Consider the following 11,032-nt stretch of genomic DNA (forward strand, 5'->3'; position numbering starts at 1 on the left):
CAGAAATAGTACAGGCATTCGATTGAATCCCTTGCATGAAAAATCCTCGGACAAATTGCAACAGAAACTCTTATAACTTTGTTTGTTTCATAAATATGTTAGTAACAACATATCAAAAGTACAACACCATCTTGGCCTTCAATCCCCAGCAAGCTGGCTGGAGACGACCAAGAGGAGCACCCCGCACCCGCTGGCTGGATGTGATAGCCCAGGACCTTAATGCATGCAATATAATATGAGACTGGCACAAGCTCAACGAGAGAGGGCAAAATGATCTCGCTCCTACTGAGCTCAACACCAGGGCTGTATTAACCATTGGGCCGGTGGGGCCGTTGCCAGGGGCCTCGCGGGGGTTAATCCGTCCATGCTCAACACCTCGCCCACGACAGACCCAGATGGAGAGAAATGGTTGCCATGGTTGGCTCTACGCGCCTTGAAGTGCAAGAGGACTAAGTAAGTAAGTAGATTGATAGGCTGTTTGGCTTTGTGCATGTTTGGACCTGTACTGTAACTAGTGTAATAAAAAAAAACATCACTATATGGTTTATGCCTCCATATATGGAGACATAAACCATAGTCATAAACACATTAGCCTACTCCTTCCAGTTCCATATGATGCCAATAGGCAAATAAAACCACCAGATGTCAGTCTGTGTTCAGCTAGTCTCTCAAGAACAGCCTAACAGAGCTCAAGTTACAACTGTCAAGTGAAAAGGATCAACCTTTTCTTTGATGATGGCTAGCCAGTAGGGGTGTAACAATATAGTAACTGTATCGAAATATCGTTTTCAACTTAAAAAACCGAAGTATATCGAAATGAAAACAGCTAAAATCGAATCGTATCGTTTTATTTTGTATCGTATCGAATCGGCAGTGCAAAGAATCGATTGTATCGATACTACCTTCTTGTACATTGTATTTAGCATTTTTAAGAAGAAAAAATGAAAAGGAAGGGTTTAATTACTTTTCCTTTCCATATAGCTACACTGGTCTATCGATAAATGTGTGTAATCTCTGGGTTCATGTCAAGGTGCAGGTTTGTCAATATACAATGACCATGTATTTGGCAGATAATCACTGTGTTTACTTATTTATATCCATAATAATACATGTTTCCCTTAAAAACCTGCACTATCCACACCTTTCACACAGATTTAATTTCTATGATAAATAGTTACTATATCGATTTTAAATCACTGAATCGAATCGTATCGTGTCGCCAGGAATGAACCAATATCGTTCATGTATCGTATCGTCAACCATGTATCGTGATATGTATCGAATCGCTATTAAAATGTATCGTTACACCCCTACTAGCCAGATTGGTGTTCAGCCAACTGTGGCTAGAAAGATGGTAGACATTCTCTGGGTATATAATTGTGTGGATTGAATAAATGGGTTTTTGACTGCCATTAGCAGAGCAATGAGAAATACAACCCAATTTGGATTTTAAATATGATGGAATCCAATGAACATTTATTTAATTTCACAATAGGCTATATTAAGATTATTATCAATGAGGAACTGCCCTTAGTGGTGAGGAACAAAATGGTAGTACATTTATCCACTGGCCCTCAAAGTGGGGGCCGGGGACCTCCTTAATGGGGTTCCAGGGGGTCCCCAGCTAAATGATAGTTTGGAACTAAATGGACTCTTAGTGGTATATTATGTAACTCTGACAATGTAAACACCACAATTTAAAATGTACAATTTTACAATTTAGGCATTTAGCAGACTCTCTTAATCCAGAGCAATTTACAATAAGCAAGGACAGCACAAGGTATACATAAAAAAATAGTAATCTAGGATCACAGGCAAACTAAGAACCTATCATCAGTCTAACAGTAGAATAGCCAAATAATCTATAATCTGTACATTGAAACTATACACACTAATAGCAGGGGTCTTCAACGTTTTCAGTCCAAGGACCCCTTAGTTGAGAGAGAGATGAAGCAGGGACCCCCACAACCTTTTTCATAGATTCCATATAGTTACATTGTTTGATTTGATAGCACAATCATCATTGTATTTTGGATTCATGTTAATGTGTGTTTCCAGATATTTAACCACTTGAACCGTCAATAGTTAATAAACTTGACCTTTCACTCTGTACTTGTACCTTCTACACCAGAGCTCTTTTCCGAAAATAGCCGATCTACAAGCTCACAACGCCTCAGCATTGTGAGCTTGTAGATCTGCTATGTTTGGCTAAAGTTCTCAGAATTTGGACACTAGGGTTCAAGTGGTTAATATACTGTAAAACAGGAGAAAAAAGTTTCTATCACATAAAGATTTGGAGGACCCCCTGTAGTAACTCTGAGGATCCCCTAGGGGTCCCGGACCCCCTAGGCCTAGGGGTCCCGGACCCCCTGTTGACTCCTTGAGGGAGTTTCAGGGGGTCCCCACTGCTCCCCAGCTAAATGATTAGGAAGGAACCAAATGGACCCTTATGGGTATGTAACTCAGAGAGTTATTTGGTTCCATTTGTACACTCTCAGGGTTAAATCAACATAGATTTTACAATATAAATTGGGGTCCCAGAGATAGAAATGCCATTAAAAGGGTGTCCATAGACCAATGCATGTCAAACTGGGGGTCCTTGAAATTAAAATGGTTGGAAATTACTGCTAGAGCAGTAAAAAAAAGAAAAATATATATGGGGTCCCTGGTGTATCTTTTCAAATGGGGGTCCCCAGGCTAATAGGCCTAAGTGTCAATTTGGGGGTCCTTGACATGAAAAAGTTTGAGAACCACTGGTTTACATAACATGCCACAATCTAAACACGTGTGGGGGTACCAGTGTGGCCTAATGCATCCCAATGCATCCCAAACTGGATGTCAAAAAATCAGAACCATTACTGTACATTGGTCTGACTAGGATTTCCTGAGTCGACTGAGAACACGGCATGCAGGTGCTTGGTGGGCCTTGCCATCTGTACGAACCATCAAGTTGGCCAGCAGCTGTTTTCCGCTCAATGTTTTGGTTCCTTTGCACCCGGATAACTCCAGTGTGACCTCAACCCCTGACTTCTACACACCCATCATCGGTAGTATAGTAACTACCGGTAAGTGTGCTCTGGCAGCTGTTTTAGTCCATGGCAGTGTGCACAAGAGCAGTGTCCAGCATTTTTGCGAGATTAGCTAGTCTGGACATAGCGACACTCTTATACGTAGATGGCAAGATTCCTGCGGAGTCATGTTGTCAAAATTAAGCTGGTGCCATAAGAGAACATTTATGCTGTGAAATTCTTCAAACTTTTTATTATTGTAGTGTGTAAGGGGTGGAGGGAGAGAATAGGGAATGGGAGAATAACTGTGTAGGGCCTACTATGTGGGTCATGTATCTTCTGTAATATGCTTAACCTGTTTCTAATCCCTGCATAAAACATATAGGCCTATATATATTAGGGGTGCCACAATACTGAACCGAACCGGTGTACCGAACCGAATGGTCCTGTACCGAACCGAAAATGAACCAAATGTCTTTATTTTTTTGCGTGTGGCCACATAAAAACATAATTTTAACTCTTTCTGTACACTTTTGGAGAAAATCTTCCTCCTAGTATAATCATAATAACTGATTATCATGTTTTAGGGAGTAAACAAATGATTGCACCCCATCTTTAAAATTAACTGAACATTTTGGATTCTTTATTTTTATTTCTTATTTTTATTTTTACTGTACCGAATACCGTACCGAAACCGTGAGCCAAAAACCGAGATACGAACCGAACCGTGGTCTGACTGAAAATAAAATAGCCGGTCTATGAACTCAAAACACGTACGTCTCATTGTGAATGTGAACAGGATTGCGATGCATTGTGAGCTTGTAGATATGGCTATTTGATATGTTATCAAAAGTCTAAAATAGGGTTTAAATCACTCTTTCCCTGCCTTGCCTGGATCCCACTTTGATCGAAAACCACCTATGTAAACAGCATGTCAGAGGCGGACAGGCAGAGTGACGGGACATCGGCAGGTCACCATATCCTGGGGTCAACACGACACGGGGTCCACACAGGTCCAGCCGAGGGACGCAGACAGACCTGAGGAAATCCTGCTCCCTGTCCACACAGGAAGACCCCCTCTCTCTGCCCCACCATCCAAGTCAGGTGATGACAACAAGTAGTGGAAGGTACGGTAAATACATTTACTCAAGTACTACTTTATTCTTCTGCTCCACTACATCTCAGAGACAAATATTGTCAGTTTTTCTCCACAAAATGATTTTACTTTAGTTACAAGTTACTTGTAATAATAATACATCAGATTTATATAGCGCTTTTCACCCACTTTTGTACCCAAAGTTGATACAACAAAACAAAACAAAAAAACTAATTTATTTTGTACTTTTAGATTATTATTAAAACATACATTAACCAATTATACCCTAATCTATACTTTGTCTATTCGTAAATAGGCGATCTTGTTTTATTGTAGATTGGCAATTTTCAAAAGACTTTGAGAAGTTTTGAAAAATGTAAAACTTGTGAAATGGGACATTCTGCCTGATGATTGTGTTTGTTTTCTGGTACTTCGATTTTGACGCCAATACTTTTGTACTTTTCAATATAGGAGCTTAATTATACTAAAAGAGTATTTCTAAACTGTGGTATTTCTGTCTTTTACTTAAAGTAAAATAATCAGAGTATACTTCATGCGCCACTGATAACAAGGTTGTTCCCATAGTGTAGACATACAGTATCTCGTCATCCAACACCAACACATGGTAGAGCAATGAGTGATGGAAGGCCTTTGAAGCGCTGTTACAGGACAGGAAAATCACAGATAAGAAAGACCCTTATCCATTCCATCTTTATTAAAACCTTCTCTAGGGAGCTCTCTGAACTGGACCAGCTCCAACACCGCAATTCCGAATCAAGTCGTGCCATTGTCACGGCACACAATACACTGTTGTTGTATTGCTTTGCATTGTTTTTGTATTAGTTGTAGTTGTATTGTCCTGTGGTTTCTCGTTTTATTGCGACCATAGGTCGCAGTTTAGTATGTGAACGGTCACAGCTTGTCCGTATACTGTCTATAACGCCTGACACTGTGGTTCCCCTGACACATCACTGTGATGTCAGGGGAACCACTCTTAACAGAATGGGTTTGCCGCTCTAGCTTCACTGTGATGTCACAATAACAGAATGTTATGCCCATATATGGAGTCCCCTTTTGTCATCAATATTAAGCCCATATCTAACAGGACTTCGTATGGGAATGCCCATATATGGAGGCCACATCGGCCACATAGGACATACAACACTAACAGAATCCAAGATATGGCCAAGACAGATGGCCAACACAGCCCATATCTGTGTGGCTGATTCTACAGACAGGAATCTCCATGTATGGGCATAAAAGGTATGATTTCAGATGTCATAGACATCATATGACTTTCACATAACAAATAACTGAGCATGTTTGGGCTCTCACAGCATATCTCCATATATAATAATAATAATAATAATAAAACTTTATTTGTATAGCACCTTTCATGACATGAAATGCAGCTCAAAGTGCTTTACAGAGCATAAAATGAAGCACACGTGCTTAACAGAGAAAAAGTAAAATAGAAATAAAAAATACATAAAAAAGAGATAAGTAAAATGATTACAATAAAGCAAGAAAAAATAAAAGCATAGAACATTGAAGAACAATTTCAGAGCCGTGCGGACGTCAATAGCAGCATAGGGATTAAAAAATTTAGCTAAAAGCAAGAGTAAAGAAATTATTGTAGATTGGCAATATGGGTACCAGGGGTCTCCATATATGGGTAACTGGTCCGATATACATCACTGGCATTGTCGTATTGTTTCATGTGAGGGACTACATGAAGATTAGCATTCTTGCCACCTCCAAATTACATTGCATCTTCAACTCTACTGTGTAGCCTATGTAATGTTTTTGTATTGTACAGGCTATTTATTTATGCGTACCTCTCAAATAAAGTAAGCAAAGTTTCAGTTGACAAGAAGGCAGGTGCACCGAGACAGCAGGGCCACAAGGCTCTTGAGGAGCGCCCGAGTGTCCTTCTAGGCGAGCCAAGCAGACACTTTTGTACATATTTTGTAAACAGTTTGACCTTTTTGGACAATAATCACATGCCCAAAGTAGGAAAGCAAGTCATGATTTTGTGCAGCATGTTTAAAATTGTGGACTATACCTCCAAACAGACAAATTAACACCTAATGATTTTACAGTGTAGATTGGGGTCCGAGAGAAGAGTATTAAATGGGGGTCGTGGCTTATAATGCATATCAAACTGGGGGTCCACGGAATGAAAGTCGAGTCACTGATTTATACTTCCATACTTCCCTGCCCTCTCCCCTCCCTCTCATTCTATTGTACAACCCCTACAGCATCAACCATACGTAGCATCAGGGACGTGCAGAGAATGTTAGAGAGGCAGGGGCTGACATTTCTAAAAGGGCCTTTTGGTGGAAATATCCAAAATAGCTGACCTCCAAGCTCACAACGCGTCGCAGTGTGACGCGTTGTGAGCTTGGAGGTTGGCTATTTTCGGTACTTGATACCACACTGAACTAAAGCATAATCAAGTGAATACTGAGAGTTTGGACAAGGCAATTTGTGTTTCTTTCACCATAGTAAAAACTGCATTCATGGTCTGAGGGGGAACTTTTTACAGAGGGATAAAAGGGCAGGGGCTCAAGCCCCCTTTGATGTCTATGTGTGCACGTGCCTGCATAGCATCATATCTTGGTCCTTTTGACCACAACCCAAATGATAAACATTCTTCAAGGAGGCAGATCTACAGACATAAGATTAAAGCTTAAAAGCTTAGAAGTGTGTAAGGGTAACACTTACACACCAGTAAGACTCCCTAATCGGGAGATAAGCGACCGTCAGGTCACATGTATACACAAAGACGGCTGTAACTGGCATTGGTTCCTAGTTGTGTGGACAATTTATAGTTTTGGTTGGCTCAGAGAATGTGGGGTGTACCGATTTTCGTGATTTTAGGGCCAAATATGTAGGAGTAGTGTCCAGAAAAGTGTTATAAGAAATCGGCCTCAAGGTGGCGCTAAAGGGGACAGATCCATGTTGAAGAGATGAGTGTAGACATACTGTGTAGCGATTTGCGTGATTTTAGGGCAAAAATTGTAGGAGCAGTGTCCAAAAATGTGTTTTTTTTTTTTTTAATTCTGTTTTTATTTGGATCATCATCAATATTCCTTCACACGCTTGTACTTACACACTAGTGCAGGGGTCTTCAACAGGGGGTCCGCGACCCCTAGGGGGTCCGCGGAGGTACTGCAGGGGGTCCGCGAAATTATTGCTTAAAAAAGAAAAAAAAAAGAAAAAATGATTTCAAAAAATGTATTTTTTTTTCTTCATTTTTCACATTTATGTTAAAAAATAAATCATGATTCTATCCATTTTGAATAGCTTGAATACATGATTACTATGCAATTGACAGATTGTTGATATTATTGACATTGGTTCTCAGTTAATAAGTAGTATGTTTAGAAATGGTAGTGGTACGGCCCACCCTGCTCGCTGTAACTTGTACATGTTTAAAATAAAAAATATGTCGTAGCCCCGACCCCCCCCCCCCCCCACCCTACGAGGTGGTAGGGGGTCCCTGCTCCATCTCCCCATCAGTTTGGGGGTCCCCGGCCTGAAAACGTTGAAGACCCCTGCACTAGTGGGTAAAGCTTAAAGCTGCACTATGTAACTTTCCTCTTCTACCCAGGACTTAATCCTGGTTTCCTGATCAAGTGCTGAAATCTTTTCCATTGAGCTGATAGAGCCGGCCTGTTTGCTCAGGGATAAAAAGTCTGGGTTTCCGTGTCTAGCTCAGGGATGAACTGAAATGCCGATGCGTAACCGAACCATCAGGTCAAAATTCGTCTAGGTCCTGTGTCTAGGTGAGACATGACCTTTGACACAATCTAAATGTCTCAATAGAAGAGCAGGGAAACACACCACTCTATCTCTCTATTATTACTATAGCCTAGGCCAGATAGCTATACATGAGCTCAAGTAGTCATGGGCTTCTCAGATCAGTGGTTCTCTAGCTTTTTGATTTCAAGGACTCCCCGTTTGGTATGCATTAGAGGCCATAGACCCTCATAACTCACAAAATATTCCTGGTATTAAAAAAAAAAAAAAAAAAAAAGACATAAAAAGTTGAAAAATGGAGAGGCTCTCCTGGGCCTACGGTATTCTGCAACATAATAAGTTGCAGAATACAACATAATATGTTGTATTCAACATAATATGTTGCAGAATACCATAGACACAGTGGGAAAGAGAATCCAAAGATCTCTCTATACCCACAGGAACGCTGACCAACGTGAACACAGCTGAGGGAAGTCGCGGGGAGCCCTTGGCTAAATAAACAGCAGCCCAGCTCAAAGCAGAGGAAAGAGGGTAGAAAATCATGGATCAGACAAGAGTAATTACAGAGCTTACGCTCTGATCCGCCCTTATCAGTTCACAACCAAACCACCCCCACCCGCCCGCTCACCCTCGTCATTCATCTAATACTTTATCCTCCTCCTTTACTTTCATATGAGATTCCGCGATATCGAAGTCGGGAGTTCGCAATCGCACGCAAACGGGCTAGGATTGATGTCGCTCTTTGTGTCATCTGTCACGTCCAGTGGTGGAAAGTATCTAAGTAAATAGGCCTACATTATTTGAGTAGAAGTTTGAGGTACTTTTACTTACTGGAGTATTTCCATTATTACCACATTCCATAATTACTCCACTACATCTCAGAGTCAAATATTGTACTTTTTACTCCCTTACAGTTATTAGGAACTAGTTACTTTGCAGATTTGGATTATTATTACAAAACATATTAGCCACTTCAGTATTTAAACTTTGGCTATTTGAAAATAGCCAAAGATCTGCTAGCTATTTCCTAAAGATTTTGTATACATTTCAGACACTTGTGAAATGGGGCATTCTGTCTGCATAATGAGTTCTTTTGCTTTTGGTACTTTTGGTATATTTTGATGCTGATATACTTTTGCACTTTTACTCAAGTACATTTTGAATATGGGACTGCTACTCTAACAGATTATATCTATATTGCATTATTGAGACTTTTACTTAAGTAAAACATGCGAGTACTTCCATCACTGGTCATGTCCCTTCTGCAATGTAAACAATGTCAAACCCCTCTGTGGTTCGTCTGGCTCGCGTCAGGGGTCGTGACCTCTCTCTCTCTCTCTGCTGAAACAACCCATCCCGTCAGGGGTCGTGACCTCTCTCTCTCTCTCTCTGCTGAAACAACCCATCCCGTCCTAAAAGGAACATTCCTTCTGAGTGTGCTCCGCAGACTCTCTCAAATTACGCCATACAATAGAAATGTACTGTAAGTGTATGGGTGTCAATGTTATACAATAGAAATGTACTGTAAGTGTATGGGTGTCAATGTTATACAATAGAAATGTACTGTAAGTGTATGGCTGTCAATGTTATACAATAGAAATGTACTGTAAGTGTATGGGTGTCAATGTTATACAATAGAAATGTACTGTAAGTGTATGGCTGTCAATGTTATACAATAGAAATGTACTGTAAGTGTATGGGAGTCAATGTTATACAATAGAAATGTACTGTACGTGTATGGGTGTCAATGTTATACAATAGAAATGTACTGTAAGTGTATGGGTGTCAATGTTATACAATAGAAATGTACTGTAAGTGTATGGGTGTCAATGTTATACAATAGAAATGTACTGTAAGTGTATGGGTGTCAATGTCATACAATAGAAATGTACTGTAAGTGTATGGGTGTCAATGTTATACAATAGAAATGTACTGTAAGTGTATGGGTGTCAATGTTATACAATAGAAATGTACTGTAAGTGTATGGCTGTCAATGTTATACAATAGAAATGTACTGTAAGTGTATGGGTGTCAATGTTATACAATAGAAATGTACTGTAAGTGTATGGGTGTCAATGTTATACAATAGAAATGTACTGTAAGTGTATGGGTGTCAATGTTATACAATAGAAATGTACTGTAAGTGTATGGGTGTCAATGTTATACAATAGAAATGTACTGTAAGTGTATGGGTGTCAATGTTATACAATAGAAATGTACTGTAAGTGTATGGGTGTCAATGTCATACAATAGAAATGTACTGTAAGTGTATGGGTGTCAATGTCATACAATAGAAATGTACTGTAAGTGTATGGGTGTCAATGTCATACAATAGAAATGTACTGTAAGTGTATGGGTGTCAATGTCATACAATAGAAATGTACTGTAAGTGTATGGGTGTCAATGTTATACACTTGAACTAGAAATGTACTGTAAGTGTATGGGTGTCAATGTTATACACTTGAACCTTACTTTGTTGACCGGGGCCGCCCAGGGGTCTAAACTTGGATCACATTCTTTTATCTCCATACACCAAATCTCTTTGCCGAAATCAGATGATCTACAAGTTCACAGTGTGTCACAGCTGCTATTTTCACCTAGTGTTTGCCTAAATGACATGCCTAGAATAGAATCACTAGATAATGTGGTTAAACGCCTTCAACATTTGACGATCGGCTCTTTCCGCACTATACCATCGAAAGATGAAGTATAAAAGTCTTATTTGTAGCTATTTGTCTTGTCATTTTCATTTTTTATCAAGGGCCTGACATTACAATCATCCATAGGCTACGTACAATGCTGTGTTTCTTACATCAATCCACATTTTCCAGCTCTTTCACATTTCACTCTTTTATGACAAATCCAGATGGAATGTGAAAAGTCAGTTGTGATTATTACATTGCACATACAATGATATCTGTATTTTTTACTTTTTGCCCCTGTTTCCTATAAACAAAACAGTATATATTTAAATGACACCATGATTAAAAACTGTTTTAAAAAAGTGGTTAATCCAACACTAAACTTGCAAGAAATGATTCACTCCACACAAATGTGGTCATGGTTTGATACACAGCTCCAGGGCCACAACAGACAACATGTTAGTACGGCTGGGATGTGATTAAAAGTTTTAATCTAATTAATTACAGGCTCTGTGATTTAT

The sequence above is a fragment of the Nannobrachium achirus genome (genome assembly GCF_963921795.1).
Source record: "Nannobrachium achirus genome assembly, chromosome: 14".
NCBI classification, from domain to species: domain Eukaryota; kingdom Metazoa; phylum Chordata; class Actinopteri; order Myctophiformes; family Myctophidae; genus Nannobrachium; species Nannobrachium achirus.